The 23030-nt window shown below is 36.4% G+C and overlaps 1 protein-coding gene across 6 annotated transcripts in view; it reads right to left on the bottom strand.

The window, feature by feature from the left end:
* LOC127874834 (ras guanyl-releasing protein 3-like) overlaps window positions 1–23030 on the bottom strand; it is a 296898-nt gene that overhangs the window by 240720 nt on the left and 33148 nt on the right. Inside the window, exon 1 of one of the 6 annotated variants that reach the window (XR_008047127.1) lies at window positions 2340–2459. The exons of the other annotated variants lie outside the window; for them this stretch is intronic. The gene's annotated coding sequence lies outside the window, so the exon portion shown is untranslated. Of the gene's footprint in view, window positions 1–2339; window positions 2460–23030 lie in introns of those variants that run through there. 6 annotated transcript variants of the gene reach the window in all.

Genomic DNA, 23030 nt, shown 5'->3' with positions numbered 1-23030 from the left:
TAAACACAACCTGTATGTGTCCACTGTGACACTGGAGTAAATGGTTTTGCTTGCAAAATGTCATTTTGATATGGCAACATGTCAGTTTTATATGATTATCATTTAAGCCTAGTGGTGGGCCGATTAATCATTTTGTCAAACAATTTGATGAACTGAGCCATTTCATGAAGATAACTATGGCAAATATTTTTCAACAAAATTGTACATGTAACAGGGGTATTTCTTCTATTTAAAAAAGGCCGTAAAACAGCCCTGATCCCAAAGAAAATAGACCCCATCCCAAACCAAAATTGTAAAAAAAAATCAAAATTTGCGAACAATTTTATTTTAAAGAACAGTCCATAGTTTTTTTTAAACAAATCCCAATTCGTTCCATTTTGTAGAAAATTTTTTTTCCCAAATAAGCCATTGCATCAATTTAAATTCCACTTTGACAAGTCTTCTTATCCCAAAATGGCTAGGAAAACCCCTGTGTAATGAAAATACCAAAACTGCCGTCAATCATCAACAACATGTAGAGTTGGGTAGTTGTAGACAACTAAATAGATTTTACATACATTACCTGGTACATTCAAATGAATATTCATTTTTATTTGCCTTGTTAAATAAACGATTTTCGTGACTTTAAATGCACTTTAACAATCATTTCTAATTTATCTAATGTTTTAATCATATACACTGCATAAGTTAAAGATTGTCAGTGTACTAGTTATAGTTCTGTTGAAATGTATTTGAATACGATTTCTTACTTCATGAAGAAAGTTAAGTACCTAGAATACTATCTTAAAGTTTGATGTTTTTAACCCTTTGCATGCTGGGAAATTTGTCGTCTGCAAAAATGTCGTCTGCTGAATTTCTAAAATTAGCATTTTCTTCGATTTTTTTCAAAGAATACTATCAGAATAGCAAACAGTTTGGATCCAGATGAGACGCCACGTTCTGTGGCGTCTCATCTGGATCCAAACTGTTTGCAAAGGCCTTCACAACTCGGTTCCCGCACTGTAAGGGTTAAGATTATATCTGTAAAACTGAAAGCACAAATATGTCCAGAGAGTAAGATGCCTGACAAACTACTTATACATATTAATTTAGAAATCCCATAACAACAATTTAAGTTAAGGTCCGAACAAAAAAATCTGCTACAATTCTATCCATATTAAACAAGAGGGCCTGAAAGGCCCAAGGTCGCTCACCTGAGATAACAAGATATTATTGGGATAAATCTTCTGACCAAGTTTCACGAAGATCGGAAAATAAATGTGGCCTCTAGAGTGTTAACAAGGTTTTACTATAGCAATATAAGGAAAAATGCCCCGCCCACTAGCAGCCATATTTTTCAACCAACTGGCATCATTTTAGAACTCTTCTGACCAAGTTTCATGATGATCGGACAGTAAATGTTTTTACTGTAGCCATAAAGGAAAAATGCCCCGCCCCTTGGAAGCCATTTTTTTCAAGCAAACATAATTTATTTTCAAACTCATCCAAGATATCTTTGAGACCAATCTTCTGACCAAATTTCATGAAGACTGGACAATAAATGTGGCCTCTAGAGTGTTAACAAGGTTTTACTATAGCCGTTTATAGCCATATAAGGAAAACTGCCCCACCCCTGGTGGCCATGTTTTTAAAGCAACCAAAACCATTTTCGAACTCATCCAAGATATCATTGGGACAAATCTTCTGACCAAGTTTCATGATGATCGGAAAATAAATGTGACCTCTAGAGTGTTAACAAGGTTTTACTATAGCCATATCAGGAAAATAGCCCCCCCGCCCCCATGGTGGCCATGTTTTTCAACCAACCGACATCATTTTTGAACTCTTCCAAGATATTATTGGGATGAATCTTTTGACAGAGTTCATGAAGATCGGACTATAAATGTGGCCTCTAGAGTGTTAACAAGATTTTACTATAGCCTTATATAGATGGACAACAAACAACGGACAAAAGGCGATCACAAAACTCACCATGAGCACGTTGTGCTTAGGTGAGCTAAAAATATGCACATTAACTTGTTGTGGCTTTGAAATGTACAAGTTGTGATATGATGCTTAATTGTGCAAATTTAGTTTGAAATCCCATCCTGCACCACAAAATGATGGATCTGACACCAACTTCTACTTTCTCTATAAACATATAACAAATATATCCACTGTGACCTTGATCTTAAAGCCAACAACATGGCATTTGCACACAACAAATCCTCTTTATATCATGATAATTTGCGCCAATATATTCCAAAATCCCAACATGAAGAATAATGTTATCAACTTTCAAACAAACTAAATATTTAACATGAAATCCAGTCTTGCTCTGTTTGTGTCATTCGTGTTACCTTGTACTGATGCACGTGTCCTCTTTGTTAGTCCTTTGGGAATCCAAGAATGACTTCATGATCACAACAACAAAATGTCATGAATGAAGACCATAAAGCCTTTGAACAGTGCTTTGAGGTTATATATTATGTATGTAAACAAGGATACAAACATAGACACATAAGCTAGAGACCAACTTAACAGTCATATGATGATGGCCTGATGACTAACAATGTAATTGAATGCGCATGGGTTTGCTACAAATAGTTGAATCTCCTTCTCAGGCTTTTTTCATGGAAAAATTTCCATTCATCAAAAATCGCTAAAATACAATGTGTACTTCAGAAATTTACAACAAAACAAGAGTTCCGCGGTCGGAGATGACCGCATTGAAGCCGGATTTTTGATTTAAATGACAGGAAAGTACCTTTCGTGTTTTTGTCAATGCAATACTTAAATTACTGAAATATTGTTCAAAGGTCAAAATGAAATGTAAGTACTTTTCAAGGCATGAGCAAACCTTGTGTTATGTTTTGAATGCATGCATATACATGAACAACAATAACATTTAAGGTCACAAATATGAACTTGAATTGACAATTAGGAAAGTTTGATCTCAATTTTTTTATTTTTTAACATTTTTACATTCAAGGTCACGGTGACCTTGACCTTAAAATGACCAGTGGTCATCTACTAGTTCTGGCCAACCTTCATATCAAGTTTGAAGACTCTAGGTCTAAGCATACCAAAGTATTAACAACTTTAACATATTTACATCCAAGGTCACAGTGACCTCGACCTTCAAATGAATGACCTTGAAATGACCAGTGGTCATCTAAGTGTGCTTGCAAACCTTTACGTCAAGTTTGAGATTCTAGGTCCAAGCATACCAAAGTTATAACAATTTTAACATTTTAACATTGAAGGTCACAGTGACCTTGACCTTCAAATGAATGACATTGAAATGAGCAGTGGTGATCTTCTAGTACTGGCCAACCTTTATGTCAAGTTTGAAGACTCTAGGTACAAGCATACCAAAGTTATAACATGGAATAAGAACTTTAACATTTTTACCTACCAAAGTTATAAGAACTTTAACATTTTTACATTCAAGGTCACAGTGACCTTGACCTTAGAATGAATGACCTTGAAATGACCAGTGGTCATCTAAGTGTGCTTGCAAACCTTCATGTCAAGTTTGAAGACTCTATGTCCAAGCATACCAAAGTTATAACAATTTTAACATTTTAACATTTAAGGTCACAGTGACCTTGACCTTCAAATGAATGACATTGAAATGACCAGTGGTCATCTTCTAGTACTGGCCAATCTTTATTTCAAGTTTGAAGACTCTAGGTACAAGCATACCAAAGTTATAACATGAAATAAGAACTTTAACATTTTTACATTCAAGGTCACAGTGACCTTGACCTTCAAATGAATGACCTTGAAATGTCCAGTGGTTACTTACTAGTTCTGGCCAACCTTCATGTCAAGTTTCAAGACTCTAGGTCCAAGCATACCAAAGTTATAACAACTTTAACATTTTTACATTCAAGGTCACAGTGACCTTGACCTTCAAATGAATGACCTTGAAATGTCCAGTGGTTACTTACTAGTTCTGGCCAACCTTCATGTCAAGTTTCAAGACTCTAGGTCCAAGCATACCAAAGTTATAACAACTTTAACATTTTTATATTGAAGGTCACAGTGACCTTCACCTTCAAATGAATGACCTTGAAATGACCAGTGGTCATCTGTTAATCCTGGCCAACCTTCATGTCAAGTTTGAAGACTCTAGGTCCAAGCATACCAAAGTTATACCATGAAATAAGAACTTTAACATTTTTACATTCAAGGTCACAGTGACCTTGACCTTCAAATGAATGACCTTGAAATGACCAGTGGTTACTAACTAGTTATGGCCAACCTTCATGTCAAGTTTCAAGACTCTAGGTCCAAGCATACCAAAGTTATAACAACTTTAACATTTTTTATATTGAAGGTCACAGTGACCTTGACCTTCAAATGAATGACCTTGAAATGACCAGTGGTCATCTGTTAATCCTGGCCAACCTTCATGTCAAGTTTGAAGACTCTAGGTCCAAGCATACCAAAGTTATACCATGAAATAAGAACTTTAACATTTTCGAGCACGCCGCCACCCCGCCCGCCCGCCCCCCCCGCCCGCCCGACAACATCAATCTATAAGCCGAGATTTTTTCGAAAAAAATCCGGCTAATTATATGCTCTTCTGTGGGAAATAATTTCACATGGTTTAACATGGACTCTCCAAGTGCAATAAAAGGGTAATGTCGCAGATTAATTGGAAAATACATAGCAATGCATACACCAGACATAAACGAAGAGAATTTGTACATTTGTATTGATCAATAATTGTTTGTTGAGTATTTTTGAAAATTGATAAAATTTACAATTAATTATAAAACCATTAATTAATATAAATTACAAATAAAGATTACAATGATGATTACTCTGAGAAAAAAAGTATTGGGACTCGAACCTGGAAAATTTAAGTTTTTGTCGACAAGCATTTATACCACTAGACTATTTTGCTTTCAAGTAGGATGCAGACAGAAAACACACTGCTGTATTTAAAACACTGCTGAATCTAAAACACTGCTGTCTTGAAAACATTGTTGCATTGAAAACACTGCGCTGGAATAAAAATCATTGTTGAATTGAAAACACTGCTGCATTGCAAATACTGCAGCATTAAAAACACTGCTGTATTGAAAACACTGCTGCATTGAAAACACTGCTGAAAAAAAACACTGCTGAAATAAAAGCACTGCTGTATGAAGAAGACTGCACATGCTTATCTGGGATGACACTTAACCCTTTCCCACTTAGAAGCTATGTGTAAATGGCTATGTGCAAACAGCATAAAACCAGAACAGCCTGCGAGTAACTCGCAGTCTGTTCAGGTTTTATGCTGTTTGCTGCTCATCAGTATCTAATGGTTGGAACTGAAACCTTTAAAACTTGGATCTTGTAAGAGAGGCCTTTAATTAAGCTAACCTTTCTAAGAGACTTCAAATGCGTCAAAATACGTATCCAAGCGGTTATGGGTTAAAGCACATTATGAAAACCCCAGTTTTCATAGAACTATGCTCATTTTATAATTAAGATCAAAACCTCCCTCCTGAATAAGAATGCTTTACAAGCTTTGGTTATTTTTTCTGAATATTACCAGTTTTCTCTTTGGCATGTACAATAACAATTAATTTAATGATTTGTTGTGTGAACAAGAATTTAAAGCATTCACAAACATGCATTGGTATTACATTTTCTTACGTCAATATTCCAAGACATCATCACTTGTACATGTACTCTGTGACTTAATACAAGTGTTTGCAATCAAACAATAATTATTCACGCTCTGTTATGATGCTTCTCAAGTAAGATTCATAACATATTCACATGATATTTAACTGTGCAAAATCAATAAACAAAATGTGACTGAAGCAAATTTTATTCTTCTTAATTCAATGATGTAATAAATGTCAATTATAGCAAACTAATAACATTCACTCTTTTAAGGGGAACATTACAGTTTCTGACCTATTTAACTTCCAAATGATTCATCTTGCAGTTAATTTACATTATGGGGCATTTATGACCATTTAATGTCTAGTTTCATATCTATGTGCCACAATCTGCTCTAAATATAGATTTTCCCAGAAGGGTTCCTTACCACAAGCAAGAGCTATTTCTGTCACAAAGATACCTTTAGTGCAAACAAGGAAGTGGTTCATTGGAGTTCTCGGCAACCATGATTATTATAATTTCAAGGATACAGACTTCTCTGCAAAAGTGTTCATGGTAATGATGATGGTGATAATGATGAAGATAATGATGAAAATGATGATGGTGATGAATATAAAAATGATGAATATGAACATGATGATGTATGGATGATGATGATAATGATAACGGGGATGGAAGTTGTGATGATGATGATGATGTTGATGATGATGATGATGGTGGCGGTGGTGATTGTGGTGATGATGATGATGATGCATTGGTGGTGGTCATGGAGGTGTTTATAATGGTGTTGATGATGATGATTTTCTTGTTGACAATAGCGATGATAATGATGTTATTGCTGCTCATGACAATGATGGTGATAGTGATCATTATGGTATGGTAAAAGTTATGATGTCTTTAATGTTGAAAGAAGAAAACGAAAGGTATGAGTATGTTGATGATTGTGTTTACAATGATGATAATAATTCTTTGATCTCCTTCTCTATGGCCACTTCACATTTAGGCAAGGATGAAACAGAAGGTCTTCTGTGTTGTTTCTACCTGTCCATACAGCTTCTCTGACAGGCTCACAGGTTTCCTCCCACCCTCCCTCCCACCCTCCCTGCCTCCCTCCCACCCTCCCACAGGCTCACAGGTTCCCTCCCACCATCCCTCCCTCCCTTCCTCCCTCCCTCCATCCATACATCCATTATATTTTCAGGTTCACATGAAATTACAAAGTTATTTAAAATAAGCATTACTTTCTGAAAATGCAATTGACAGATATAAGTAATGCACATCAAAGAATGTTACGGGTCATTATAAACAGCAGGAGCTTATTGTTTGTCAACCCTTTTTCCTAGAAACGAGAAAAAAGTCGGTGACTGAACTCAGTCTGCATTCCTTTTGTCTGGTTTTGTTTCCATACCGGTAACTACTGTGCGACATACCAACATCTGGTCTGTTTGACAACATGACTATAAATATAAAACCACAAGGGAGCAATTGCGCCCAATGCTATCAATGAAAATAGTTTAATACAGCCTTAATTCCCTTGCCTAATGAAATTTCATTTATCAGAAGGCATGCCGTTTTAACCTGTATTTTTTATAGACCTATCACGTCATTCAGTTAATTCTCACCGTCTAAATGCGGCCAGTCATTATCACAACCATAAATAGAAGCTTTCATTCCATAAACATTGGCACATAAAGCCCATGATAATCTTAGTACTGTCATGACGTATGCCTATGAGATATATCAGAAACTATTTCCTAATGAAGTCAAAAGTTGCCATGTACTTTTCAGATAAAATGAACAGGGTCATGTCCATACAGCAGACATTTAAAGGCCCATGCTAGAGCTCAATATCTCTTCACACCAGTTTAACCCTTTACCCCTTTTAAACACTCATTTATACGCTCTTTGATAAGTTTGTAGTGCCTTAGAAAATCTAATGAAATTTAAAAGCTTTACTAGAATCAAGATTTAAAGGCTTCATTTCCAACCTTAAGATACTGATGAGCAGCAAACAGCATAAAACATGAACAGGCTGCGAGTTACTTGCAGGCTGTTCTGGTTTTACGCTGGTTGCAAAAGCCATTTTCACTTTGCTTCTTATGGGTGAAAGGGTTAAAGGCACATGCTAGAGCTCAATATCTCTTTCCACACCAGTTACACCCTTAACCCTTATAAACGCTCTTTGATCCGTTTGTAGTGCCTTAGAAAATCGAATGAAATTTAAAAGCTTTAGTAGAATAAAGATTTAAATACTACATTTACAACCTTAAGATACTGATGATCAGCAAACAGCATAAAAGCACCGTTCATTTCAACACCTGTAGTAGATAATTAAAGAGATATGATATAATGTCCGACAAAGGTTAACAAAAACTTTTTAAGTACAAAAAGGGGAATAATTCCCCTAAATTGAAGGTCTTAAGTAATGGATCAGTTACTTGGCACAATGACCCAAGACCTGTGTGAAGTTTCAAACGAATACCTGAGGTAGACACAGTGATATGGACATTTGACAAGTTTACCTTAATCCTTTCGCACTCAGAAGCAAAGTGAAAATGGCCATGTGCAAACAGCATAAAACCAGAACAGCCTGCGAGTAACTCGCAGTCTGTTCAGGTTTTATGCTGTTTGCTGCTCATAAGTATCTAAGGTTTGGAGATGAAGCCTTTAAAACTTGAATCTAGTGAGAGAAAGGTCTTAAATTAAATATAACTTTCTAAGGCACTGCAAATATGTGAAAATATGTATCTAAGTGGTAACGGGTTAACCAGAGAAAACGACCACATTTGGGTAAGAAGATACCTCCTACTATTTCGGGAACCGAATTTTGAAGGCCTTTGCAAACAGTTTGGATCCAGATGAGACGCCACAGAATGTGGCGTCTCATCTGGATCCAAACTGTTTGCTATTCTGATAGTAATTTTTGAAAAAAATTCGAAGAAATGCTAATTGTAGAAATTCAGCAGACGACATTTTAGCAGACGATAAATTTCCCAGCATGCAAAGGGTTAATAATTGAGCTAAACGTTGGGTTTTCGGCATGGCCAGTTGTGACCCCAGGGATATTTTTTTTAAGTTTTTATCAAACCACAATCCAATTTTACGTAATAAATATTAAAACTTTGGGCTTCATAATTCAGAGAAACAGTCTCTAATAACAATAATGTAACAGAAAATCTTTCTGGAAAAGGGGGCATAACTTCGTTCATGATTTAAATAGGACCAAAGAAAATCACATACACAAAATGTAATATCATATTGAAAAATGCAAGCAAGTTTTAATCCTGCACATTTAAAGTGTACAAGAACTTCTTCAGACACATTTGTGTTCAAGGACAGAAAGAAAAAATGACAGATGGATTATAGACGTCCATGGTGGTTCCAGTATATTGCACTTGACCTCATATCGGGGATAGAGAAGGACAGAGGTATTATAACAGACGGATTCAGAATATGTCCGTGTTTCATTATATCTCTGTTAAAACAGAATACTGCTGAGAGGTAATTAGCCTACTACATCAAACCATTACTACCAAATTAGACTGTTCAAAAATAGCTCTTTAATTAGGTGAAGCTTATCTGATTCATGTTTGCCTATACTGTCTAATGAATTGAACATGAATTATGCATTTGACTGCTATTGACAAATTTAACCCATTTATGCCTAGTGGACTCTCCCATCCTTCGAAATTGGATCAATTTATTTCCAAAATTAGGGATGTCTAGTATATTTATTTCTATATTTAGAATATTTCTTACAGAAATTCCTTTAAGCAAACAGCGCAGACCCTGATGAGACGCCGCATCATGCGGCGTCTCATCTGGGTCTACGCGGTTTGCAAAGGCCTTTTTTCTAGACGCTAGGCATAAATGGGTAAAGAATTTCCACAAACTTTTTCACAAGGATAAGTGCATATTGGCACAATATTTCATACAAGGGCTGTTTGTAAAACATGCATGCCCCCCATATGGGATGTCAGTTGTAGTGGCAGCCATTGTGTGAATACATTTTTTGGCACTGTGACCTTGACCTTTGACCTAGTGACCTGAAAATCAATAGGGGTCATCTGCGAGTCATGATCAATGTACCTATGAAGTTTCATGATCCTGGGCGTAAGCTTTCTCGATTTATCATCCGGAAACCATTTTACTATGTCAAGTCACCGTGACCTTGACCTTTGACCTAGTGACCTGAAAGCCAATAGGGGTCATCTGCTAGTCATGATCAATGTACCTATGAAGTTTCATGATCCTAGGCATAAGCGTTCTTGTGTTATCATCCGGAAACCATTTTTCTAAGTTGAGTCACCATGACCTTGACCTTTGACCTGGTGACCTCAAAATCAATAGGGGCCATCTGCGAGTCATGATCAATGTACCTATGAAGTTTCATGATCCTAGGCATAAGGGTTCTTGAGTTATCATTCAGAAACCATTTTACTATTCCGGGTCACCGTGACCTTGACCTTTGACCTAGTGACCAAAAAATCAATAGGGGTCATCTGCGAGTCATGATCAATGTACCTATGAAGTTTCATGGTCCTAGGCATAAGCGTTCTTGAGTTATCATCCGGAAACCATTTTACTATTTCGGGTCATCGTGACCTTGACCTTTGACCTAGTGACCTGAAAATCAATAGGGGTCATCTGCCAGTCATGATCAATGTACCTATGAAGTTTCATGATCCTAGGCGTAAGCTTTCTTGATTTATCATCCAGACACCATTTTACTAAGTCGATTCACCGTGACCTTGACCTTTGACCTAGTGACCTGAAAATCAATAGGGGTCATCTGCCAGTCATGATGAATGTACCTCTGAATTTTGTTTTTTGTCCATACAAAGATTAGCAAATATCTTGCTAAAATAATTAACTCTTCCAGAGCTGGAACCGAATTTTGAAGGCCTTTGCAAACAGTTTGGATCCAGTTCTGTGGCGTCTCATCAGGATCCAAACTGTTTGCTATTCTAACAGTATTCTTTGAAAAAATCAAAGAAAATGCTTATTTTAGAAATTCAGAAAACGACATTTTTGCAGACGACAAATTTCCCAGCATGCAAAGGGTTAAGACAGCTCTCATCTCTGCAGGTCAGCAAATATCGTGTAAAAAGCCGCACGCATCTCTGACCACACACTGGCAGGCATCAATAACAATAACTGTAGGTGTATACAAAACCTTATAGGCAACTGGCCATGGGATATCAAAATAATTACTGCGCAAATAAATAACAGCATGGCCAAAACCCACCAGCAGACTATAAACATAATTAAGCATCCTCAAGAGAGAATGGTAGGAAATGAAATATACTTGCTGGTAATCTCAGAACAGTCAATGAACCATTGATTGGTCTTAATGATATAGGGTTTTAGCTGTTAACTCTTTTCCATTTAGATACATATTTTGACACATGTGTAGTCCCTTAGAAAGTTCCATTTAATTAAATACCTTTCTTACTAGATTAATGGTTGGCTTCATTTCCAACCCTTAATTACTGATGAGCAGCAAACAGCATAAAACCTGAACAGACTGCGAGTTACTTGCAGGCTGTTCTGGTTTTATGCTGGTTGCAAAAGCCATTTTCACTTTGCTTCTTATAGAGTTTTAGCTGTTCAGCATACTTACTTTCCAAGCTAAGTGGATTATGTATTATCATAGTTGGGGCTTGGCAACATTGTGGCAAGGATTATGTAGCATAGCTGACTGAATACATTCATGATTATATCTGCATGTCATAAATGGAAATAGTTCTACCAAAAAGCATTCAAAACTAGAGCTTTGTCACAGACATAACCTATACCCCCACATGCTGCATTGACACAGAATATTTTGCATGCTGTCTTCACAAAACAAGAAAAATCTAATTTATGGTGATTTTTTAGAATTATTATGCCATTATCATTTATGGCCATTTTGACCTTTGAACTCTTTAATTTTTTCGCATGACACGCCATCCAATGCCTGTGAACAAAATTAATGTACAAAGTCATTTTTAAATCTCACAATGAATGACATAGTTATAGCCCTGACAAGCTCATTTATGGCCATTTTTGACTTTTGAACTCCAAGTGTGACCATGACCTTGGAGATATCGACGTAATTCTTTCGCATGACACACCGTCCAAAGATTGTGAACAAATGTGCCAAATTATTTTAAAATCTCACAATAAACGACATAGTTATGGCCCCTACAAGCTCATTTATAGCCATTTTTGACCTTTGAACTCAAAGTGTGACCTTGATCTTGGAGATATCAACGTAATTCTTTTGCATGACACACCGTCCAATGATGGTGTACAAATGTGCCACATGATTTTAAAGTCTCACAATAAATGACAAAGTAATGGGCCGGACAAGCTCATTTATGGGCAACTCCATGTGTGACCTCGACCTTGGAGATATCGACGGACTTCTTTCGTATGACGCACCGTCCCATGATGGTGAACAAATGTAACCTAGCCATTTTAAAATCTAAACGATAAGTGACATAGTTATGGTCTGGACAAACTTTTGGTTTAAAACGCAGTGAACCCGTGACCTAGTTTTTGACCTGGCATGACCCATATTCAAACTTGGCCTAGACATCATCTAGCTACAACTTCTGACCAAGTTTGGATGAAATTTTCGAGACAGACAGACAGACAGACAGACAGACTGACAGACAGACCGACAAAGTGACTCCTATATAGCCCCAATTACCAATGGTAATGGGGGTATAATTATCAATTTACATTATATATTTTGTTATATAAAATGGATAATATTCATAAAAAGGAAAATACTAGAATATATTATATGGATTGTTTAATTATAGGTTTTAGTCCATAATCTCATAATATTGCTTCAAAACTCCTTTAGCTCTTTCAGTGCTGGAACCAAATTGTGAAGGCCTTTGCAAACAGTTTAGATCAATATGAGACACCACAAAACGTGGCGTCTCATCAGGATCCAAACTGTTTGCTATTCTGATAGTATTCTTTGAAAAAAATCTAAGAAAATGCTAATTTTAGAAATTCAGCAGACAACATTTTTAGCAGAAGACAAAATTTCCCAGCATGCAAAGTGTTACTTGAAAAATGGTCCTGCTGCCATAAGTTTTCTATTAAATGTAATGTATTACATTTCTTGTATATAAAGACAAATTAAACTCTATAACGGTGACCTTTATTGTATAATTGTAAATCTGTTAGCCTCTTGGTTTAGAAAAATATTTTTTGAGATAATAATTAAAATCCTTCCAAGTTGTGTCAAACATTAGCCAAGTACAATCTGTATGAAAATTGCAATTCTGTCCCCAGGCAAGTTCCTGTTGTAAATAAAAGAATTGTATTAAAAGTGTTGAATAAAGTAAATATTTGCCATTAATAATAATCCAAATTGAAGATTAAAACAAGGGCTGTTTGTAAAACAGGCATGCCCCCCCCCCCCCCCCCCAAATGGGCTGTCAGTTGTAGTGGCAGCAATTGTGTGAATCCGTTTTCTGTCACTGTGACCTTGACCGTTGACCTAGTGACCTTAAAATCAATAGGGGTCATCTGCCAGTCATGATCAACGTACCTATGAAGTTTCATGATCCTAGGCCTAAGCGTTCTTGAGTTATCATCCGGAAACCATTTTACTGTTTTGAGTCACTTTGACCTTGACCTTTGACCTAGTGACCTGGAAATAAATAGGGGTCATCTGCCAGTCATGATCAATGTACCTATGAAGTTTCATGATCCTAGGCCTGAGCATTCTTGAGTTATCATCCGGAAACCGTTTTACTGTTTCGAGTCACTGCGACCTTGACCTTTGACCTAGTGACCTGAAAATCAAAAGGGTCATCTGCGAGTCATGATCAATGAACCAATAAAGTTTCATGATCCTAGGCGTAAGCTTTCTTAAGTTATCATCCGGAAAACATTTTACTGTGTGGAGTAACCGTGACCTTGACCTTTGACCTGAAGATCAATAAGGGTCATCTGCGAGTCGTGATCAATGTACCTATGAAGTTTCATGATCCTATGCATAAGCTTTTTTGAGTTATCATCCGGAAAACATTTTAATGTGTGGAGTCACTGTGACCTTGGCCTTTGACATTCTGACCTGAAAATCAATAGGGGTCATCTGCGAGTCTTGATAAATTTACCTATGAAGTTTCATGATCCTAGGCGTAAGCTTTCTTGAGTTATCATCCGGAAACCATTTTACTGTGTCGATTCACCGTGACCTTGACCTTTGACCTAGTGACATGAAAATCAATAGGGGTCATCTGCCAGTCATGATCAATGTACCTATGAAGTTTCATGATCCTAGGCATAAGCGTTCTTGAGTTATCATCTGGAAACCATTTTACTGGTTCGAGTCACCGTGACATTGACCTTTGACCTAGTGACCTGAAAATCAATAGGGGTCATCTGCCAGTCATGATCAATGCACCTATGAAGTTTTATGATCCTAGGCGTAAGCGTTCTTGAGTTATTATCCGGAAACCATTCGGTGGACAGACCTACCGACGGATCGACAGAACGACATGTGCAAAACAATATACCCCCTATTCTTTGAAGGGGGGCATAATTATAGAAGTAATGTCAATAATATTTTTGTAAGCTTTAACTACAACAGAGACCAAGAACATTGTTTCCAAAATTTATACACGCTTTCCTCCAAAATCAACAAGAAGCAGTCCATACCGATATTTTTAGCTTTGAATTATAAACAACTAATGGCACTCATTTAATTTCTTAAATAAATATACGCACAAAGCCACAAACACATCAGTTTTCTGTATTGTCTTTATTAAATACAATACATGTTTCAGCCAATGCCTTCATCAATAGCTTTTTTCCATTCAAATTTCGTAGTATTACAAATTAACTGATGTACCTTCATTTTCACAAGTGACAAAATGCATGTATTTCATAACAAGAGCTGTCAGAAGACAGCGGGCTCGACTATTTGAGTGCTTGACAGTATAACGTAAGCCATCATGTGGAAATTGTTCATATTTAATAAGGTCAAGGTAATATACTCATATTCTAAGTGAAGGAGGACTATAATTGAAACATATTGATTGCTTATGTTTTAAAGAAGTTGTACTTTATAGACGATATTGAGTTCAGGTATATTTTCCACAATCTATTGAACATTTGTAAAGACATAAAACAAAGTAATAAGATTTTATTTCAAGTTTGATAGCAATAGCTTGAGTGGGATGGTTGGACGGTCCTTCAAAAATAAAATAAATAAATATTTGTGTTTTTTTACCATGTTTAAAATAAAATCTTTTTGGGTGTGGGGGGTGTGGGCGGGGGGGGGGGGGGGGGGGGGGGTGGAGAGGCGGGTTTAATGTGGGTGTGTGGTAATTTATTAGATGATCTTTCAAAAATAACAACAACAAAGAAAAAAATTCTTGCGGAGGGCGGGGGATTCTGGGGTGGGGCGTGGGGGGTGGTTTGGGTGGAGTCCATTGTGGTATGTCAGGTAAGTGTTATTTTCTCAAAGTATGAATCAAATCTAATAATAAATAAAGAAGTTATGGCAATTTAAGCAAAATGTATTAATTTGACCTTGACAGTCAAGGTCATTCAAAGGTCAAGGTCAAATTCAACTTACCAGGTACAGTTCCCTCATGATAGTAAGAAAGTGTTTGAAGTTTGAAAGCAATAGCCTTGATACTTTAGAAGTAAAGTGGAGCTAAACACAAAATTTAACAAAATATGCAAAGTTACTAAGACAAAAAAAGGGCCATAATTCCGTTAAAAAGCCAACCAGAGTTATGCAACTTGCCCTGTACAATCTCCTTATGATAGTGAATTTTCCAAGTCTGAAAGCAAAAGCTATGATACTTTAGGAGTAAAATGGACCAAAACACAAAACTTAACCAAATGTTCAATTATCTAAGTATAAAAGGTGCCATAATTCTGTCAAAATGCCAGTCAGAGTTACATAACTTTGCCTGCACAGTCCCCTTATGATAAGTAATAAGTGTTGCAAGTATGAAAGCAATAGCTTTGATACTTTAGGAATAAAGTGAACCTAAACACAAAACTTAACCAAATTTTCAATTTTCTAAGTAAAAAAAGGGCACATAATTCTTACAAAATTCTTGATACAGTTGTCTGCTCGTGTTTATAAATTGGGGTCATGTTGGTAAAAAAGTATGCAAAATGTGAAAGCAATATGTCAAAGGACATAGAAAATATTTGAGGTGGTACGCAAACTTTAACATAGATTTATCAATAATATGCATATTCTAAGTGAAAAAGGGCCATAATTCTTACAAAATGCTTGATACAGTTGTCAGCTCTTGTTTATAGATTGGGGTCAAGTTGGTAAAGAAGTATGCAAAATATAAAAGCAATTTGTCAAGGGACATAGGAGATATTTGAGGTGGTACACAAACTTTAACATTCCAACGCTCACAGTAACGCCGACGGCGGGGTGAGTAGGATAGCTCCACTATATGTATATATATATAGTCGAGCTAAAAAACAAACAAATAATTAAAACAAGAGAAAAATGATAATTGGAACGTCAAATGGGATAAAGGTGCATTTTGTTTGTACACAGTAAATCAAATATAACACGCTCCATTATAACGCAAAAATCCAATACAACATGTATTTCCTAACAATATAGTATTAAAATCTATGCAAGATCCAACAGTTTACACCTATAATTATCTAGCAGAAATAATAATTATCTTGATAATCATTAACACAAGAACTGTCTTCAATGGAAGACATATGCCCCCGAAAAATGCTTTTTTGAAACCTAACCGCGGACCCTAAGTTCAAGGTCAAGGTCAAAGGGGTCAAAATGTGTGTGCGTATGGAAAGGCCTTGTCCATATACACATGCATACCAAATATGAAGGTTACAGCTGAAGCGCCATAGAAATAATGAGCATTTTTCGAAACCTAAACGCAAAAGTGTGACAGACAGATGGACAGACAGACAGACGGACAGTGCGATCACTATATGTCCACCTTCGGAGGCATAAAAACATACACTCCATTATTTTCTTTCCATAATTTGTTTTCAGTGAAATTCAAACTCTAGAATGCATTTAAATGAAAATTGGACAGCACTTAAGAACTATGATAATTAGAGTGCATGCCTGTAGCAGCTGCTGTACTTTATTATATGTATTTTCATTAACAGCACACACTGTTTTATCTATAAGTGTGCAGTACATGGAAATGCAAGTTTGTAAACAAATTAAAAATATAATAATGAACAAGATAATTGGTCTGCACTCTGGCAATCAGGCTTAACCTTTTGCATGCTGAGAAATTTGTCTTCTGCTAAAATGTCGTCTGCTGAATTTCTAAAATTAGCATTTTCTTCGATTTTTTTCAAAGAATACTATCAGAATAGCAAACAGTTTGGATCCTGATGAGACGCCACGTTCTGTGGCGTCTCATCTGGATCCAAACTGTTTGCAAAGACCTTCATAATTCGGTTCCCGCACTGAAAGGCTTAATGAATGTGTGTAAAATATTGTCTCTGATAACTGTTCCAGCAAGCACAGGCTTATCAGGGATGACACTTCCCGCTTTAATAAAAAAATAAATCGAAACCAAATCTCTTCAAAAGGAAACTTCAGTCTAGGCAGAAAGCATGGTCCCACATTAGCCTGTGCTGACTAGCAATTTTAGCCCTTTGAATGCTGGGAAATTTGTCTTCTGCTAAAATGTCATCTGCTGAATTTCTAAAATTAGCCTTTTCTTCGATTTTTTTCAAAGAATACTATCAGAATAGCAAACAGTTTGGATCCAGATGAGACGCCACGTTCTGTGGCGTCTCATCTGGATTCAAACTGTTTGCAAAGGCCTTCAAAATTCGATTCCCGCACTGAAAGGGTTAGGTACAAAAATAAATTATGCAGGTTACAAAGCTTCTTTTGAACAGATCCAAATAGAAGATTAAGTGTACCTTTGCTCATCCGCTGATATATAATCCACATCATTTGAAAGTAAAACTCCATAAAGACAACTCTTCAATCCATATAAATACCATTGCACTAAGAGTTGTAATAAATACCATTTGGCAATGGTAATATGAGAAATTTTGTTTTTCAACAGTGTTTATGGATGCAAAAATGTGAAAACACATTTTTCAACATAAACACAAATTACAAAAAATTTTTTTTAGCCAATTAACTGAAAGCATGCCATTGCTCTCTTAAAGTGAATTTATAACAACTTGATAATGGTCTTTACCTGACAGAAACAAATTAAAAGGGACTGATTTAAAAAAAAATCTCTTTTGTTTTTTTAATAGAAAAACACACACACACACATTTCATAAACTCTTGGTAAGTTTTTAAGGCTGTTCAAGAATAAATCTCAGTATGTTTCATTTCTTAGGCTCAGTATAACATGAATCTACATTTTAACAAAACTCAATGCAGTGTAAATGCCATCCACTTTTACTTTTCATCTTTCGCCACCCAGAGACATTAATATTTACATGTAACACTTCATCATCCTCAATGTCATGCTATGAAATGTTGTTTTGACAATGATAATGAAAATAATGAACATATCTGTTCCTAATAAACCCTCTCTCCCTAATAAACGTTAAACATGTGAACAAAATAATAGCGCCCCACCCAAAGGATTAAGCAGTGAATAAATAATGTTTCATTTGACCTACCTTTTAAATATTTAATATACAGGTAACTACCAAGTTCTAATTTACAGTTAATAAGCTTACAATAAATCATGAAAAATCTAATTTGTTACAATGGCTTTGATTAAACATAAGTAAAACAAGAGGACCTGAAAGGCCCAAAGTCGCTCTCCTGAGATACAAAGGAAATGACCTGTTCTGTTCAACCCAAGATACTACAAATGTTCTGACCAAGTTTCATGAAAAGTGAACTATAAATATAACTTTTAGAATGCTAACAATGTTTTACTATTGCCATGTAAGGATAAATTCCCGGCCCCCTGGCGGCCATGTTTATCAACAGACAGGAACTAAATTCGAACTCATCCAATATATTATTAAAACAAATGTTCTGACCAAGTTTCATGATGATTGAACAATAAATTTGACTTTTAGAGTGTTAACAAGTTTTTACTATAACCATACAACGAAAAATGCCCCGCCCCCAGGCAGCCATGTTTTTCAACCAACAAGAAACATTTTCGAACTAGGCCAAAATATCATCTTGACAAATATTCAGACCAATTATCATGAAGATTGGACAAAAAATGTGGAGTTTAGAGTGTTAGCAAGGTTTTACTATAGCCATTTAAGGAAAAATTCCCTTCCCCCTGGCGGCAGTATTTTGCAATCAACTGAAACCATTTTCGAACTCGTCCAAGATATCATTGGGACAAATCTTCTGACCAAGTTTCATGAAGATCAGACAATAAATATAGACTCTAGAGTGTTAAGGTTTAACTATAGCCATATAAGGAAAAATGCCTCATCTCCCCCCCACCCCCCCCACCCCCCCTGGTGGCCATGTATTTTCACCAATTGGAACCATTTTCAAACTCATTCAAGATATCATTGGCACAAATCTTCCGACAAAATTTCATGAAGATGGCACAATAAATGCCAGGCATCTAAGGAGTGTTAACAAGTGAAATGCTAACGCCGCCCGATGCACAACACACGAAGCACAAAAGGCGATCACAAAAGCTCACCATTAGCAATTTGTGCTCAGGTGAGCTAAAAACAACAAGACGACATGTTTTCAAACACTACCTGAAATGGTCTTAGACTTAAATGCACTAAATGTTCTTAGGGAGATAATTTCACCTATTTGGACCAACAACAGACAATAATCTTTCAGCTGGTTTTGTCCTTTTTCATTGAACACACAGATGCATGGTGTCTGGGGATCTTGGATTTCATTTGCTGCTTGATTGTTTGATCATAGTTCTCCGATAAGAAGTTATGCATTTAATACAAAGCTGATGTTGCACATATTTTTTTGCACTTGTAACCAGTGCAAATCTTTTCACCCTTTCACCCTCAGAAGCAAAGTGAAAATGGCTATGTGCAAACAGCATAAAACCAGAACAGCTTGCAAGTAACTCTTTTTGTCCTTTTCCACATTCAAGACAACACGCTACATGGTTTTGCACTGTTTGCAATCTTTGAATTTGATATGCTGGAAATCAATGTCTGCAACAAGTCATTTACACAAATCAACTGAACAAGGTCTCTTACTTATTCACATATGTTACCATTGATAAACCTACATCATTTAGGAAAAATGCCACCCTAAAAACTGATGGCAAACTTGTTGTCATCGCCATAACCATGCAGTACAGCTTAAGTTTGCCACAACTCATCTTAAAGCCCCAATTTAGAGGGTAAAAATAATGACACGGCACAAAAGCCATATGAAGATAAATGTGTCTGCTAGATTGTTCACACATTTTCTCATTCATTTCATCTAGTGACCTAGTTTTGGGCCACAAGTGACCCAGTTTGGAAATCAGCCAAGATATCATCTCACTAAATTTCCTGAAGATGCAGCAATGAATGTGGACCCTGATCCCAACAGCCTGTTCAAAAACCGTGCTGGGCCTTTCCAAATATAAAAAAAGAAGAAAAAACAAGATGTGTTTGTGAAACACAATGTCCCCCTATATGATGTTTGACCTTGTAGGATGACCTTGACCTTGACCCTTCACCACTCGAAATGTGCAGCTCCTTGAGATACACACGCATTTCAAATATAAAATTGCTAGCTTCAATATTGCAGAAGTGACATTACATGCGCAATTTTGACCCATATATTTGACCTTGAAGGATGACCTTGACCTTGACCTTTCACCACTCAAAATGTGCAGCTCCATGAGATACACATGCATGCCAAATATCAAGTTGCTATCTTCAATATCGCAAAAGTATTCATAAAATAAGCGATTTGGGCCACATATATTTGACCTCTGACCTTGAAGAATGACCTTGACCTTGACCTTTCACCACTCAAAATGTGCAGCTCCATGAGATACACATGCATGCCAAATATCAAGTTGCTATCTTCAAAATCGCAAAAGTATTCATAAAATAAGCGATTTGGGCCACATATATTTGACCTCTGACCTTGAAGGATGACCTTGACCTTGACCTTTCACCACTCAAAATGTGCAGCTCCATGAGATACACATGCATGCCAAATATCAAGTTGCTATCTTCAATATTGCAAAAGTATTCATAAAATGAGCGATTTTGGCCACATATATTTGACCTCTGACCTTGAAGGATGACCTTGACCTTGACCTTTCACCACTCAAAATGTGCAGCTTCATGAGATACACATGCATGCCAAATATGAAGTTGCTATCTTCAATACAGCAAAAGTTATTGCAAAATGTTAAAGTTGGCGCAAACAGACAGACAGACAGACCAACCAACTAACAGACAAGGCAAAAACAATATGTCCCCCACTACTATAGTGGGGGACATAAAAAGAAACAAGAGCTGTCTCCATAGGATGACAAATGCCCCCAATAAACGCTTTTATTGAAGTTATGAGCATTTTTCGAAACCTAAACACAGATTTAGAAACCTTAACATGGACCCCAAGTTCAAGGTCAAGGTCAAAGGGGTCAAAATTGGTGTACATATGGAAAGACCTTGAAGTTATGAGCATTTTTACAAAACCTGAACGCAAAATGTAATGGACAGACAGACAGACAGACTGACAGACAGACAGACGGTGACATCACTATATGCCCTCCTTCAGGGGCATAAAAAACATTTATAGTGGTCATTTGTGGTAATTTATTTTAAATTGAATGATAAATGACAAACTTACAATCCGGACAAGCTGTTTTATGGACCAAATTGCCTTTAACCATGACCTTCACCTTTGAGGTAAGGAAAAAGAAATTACACACAAAATACCAGCTCCTCATAGTTGTTATACGTGGTAAGTAAGTTGACATTGCAAAATGAATGACAAAGTTATAGTTAGGACAAGTTATTTTATGGCCATATTTAACCTTAGAACTCTTATTGTGTCGTTGAACTATAAAGAAGGGAGACAAGTATTACATGCAAAACGTTTTCTGTTGATGTTTTACATTTATACCCAATTATTTTATAATCTATAAATCTCAGGCAAAGTTATTGATAAGACAGTAATACTTAAGCTGTTGTATTGATGACCTTGATCTTGACCTGTAAGTGTGATCTATATCTTTAAGGCAGGTAGATACACATATAATTTTATGACAGTTAACAATGGTGCAAAGTTATTTAAAAATACATCAATAAATGGGCATATGGCATTATCAGAGGTCCAGATAAGATGCGTATTTGCGTAAAATACGCATGAAAAAAAAGAAAATACGCATGGCTTAAAATTTTGTTGAGTAAAAAAACTCCTGGCTAAATTCGGATTACGCATCGTGTGCAATTTCAATGCGTATTAGCCATTTATACATGAATATAAGTGCATGTAATCATGACTGGTTCCTGTCATTGTGTTCACACCAGTAAAAACGTAGTGACATCACCATCTATGTACAGAATGTGGTTCCCGACCTAATTTACTCCTCAGTCAGAACGGTATCATTTCATTTTGGCCCACGATAAAGGCTGATGTTGACACAACGGACTCTACGCTGCATTGTTGAGAATCGATATACGCTAATGGTGAAAACATTTGACATCACATTCGAAAAAAAAAACGAATCGCCCAACTTCAAGCATATAAGTTTTGCTATCAGTTCATCTCTTGTGGAAAACCCTTTTTCCTTCAAGCACTGTTTAAATGGCAGCCGAAATACTCATATATAATAAACAAGTTTTACGGATACCACCCGCTTACCATTCAAATAACGTGCAGCACATGTTTAAACTGTTACATATATTAAAATCCGGTTTGCAATCAATGAATCCACTAGAATCATTATGTAATGCGAAAACTTGCTGCATGCTTGTTTTTCATATGACCGTCACGATCTGTGCCGCCCTGACCGGCAGTCCCTGTCCCGAAAGCGCTTTTCTTTTTGTGACATGTTCCGCAGCGTCTGCATGTGTTTGTGATTTATTGTCATGTAAATAAAACAAAAATTAATGGCGAGCCAGTTATAAATGGTCGATGGTAATAGCAAGTTAACACTACATGTACAATTCATTATTAATTCTGAGTCAATAGGATTGTATTCTGGTTAATTCTGGTATTTTGAACATAAATACTCCTTAAAATTATCGGATTTTGATTTTAACTTATCAATTTAAAAATTCATGAGTGAAATACCCCTCGGCTGATAAAATTATCTGGAGCTCTGGGCATTATAGTTTAGGGCTTAAGCAAGAGTTTTCGGTCAAACTGGATAGCTGCTCTGCCGAAGGCTCAGACGGATATTGTGATTGCTTTATGCTGCCTTCTTTGAAGGTGGACTAAAAAATGTATGGTTGTTTTGTACAATATGATACCAATACAATATCAACATAAG

This window comes from Dreissena polymorpha, chromosome 3 (genome assembly GCF_020536995.1).
Source record: "Dreissena polymorpha isolate Duluth1 chromosome 3, UMN_Dpol_1.0, whole genome shotgun sequence".
NCBI classification, from domain to species: Eukaryota; Metazoa; Mollusca; class Bivalvia; order Myida; family Dreissenidae; genus Dreissena; species Dreissena polymorpha.
This window is presented reverse-complemented; position numbering and strand designations above follow the sequence as displayed.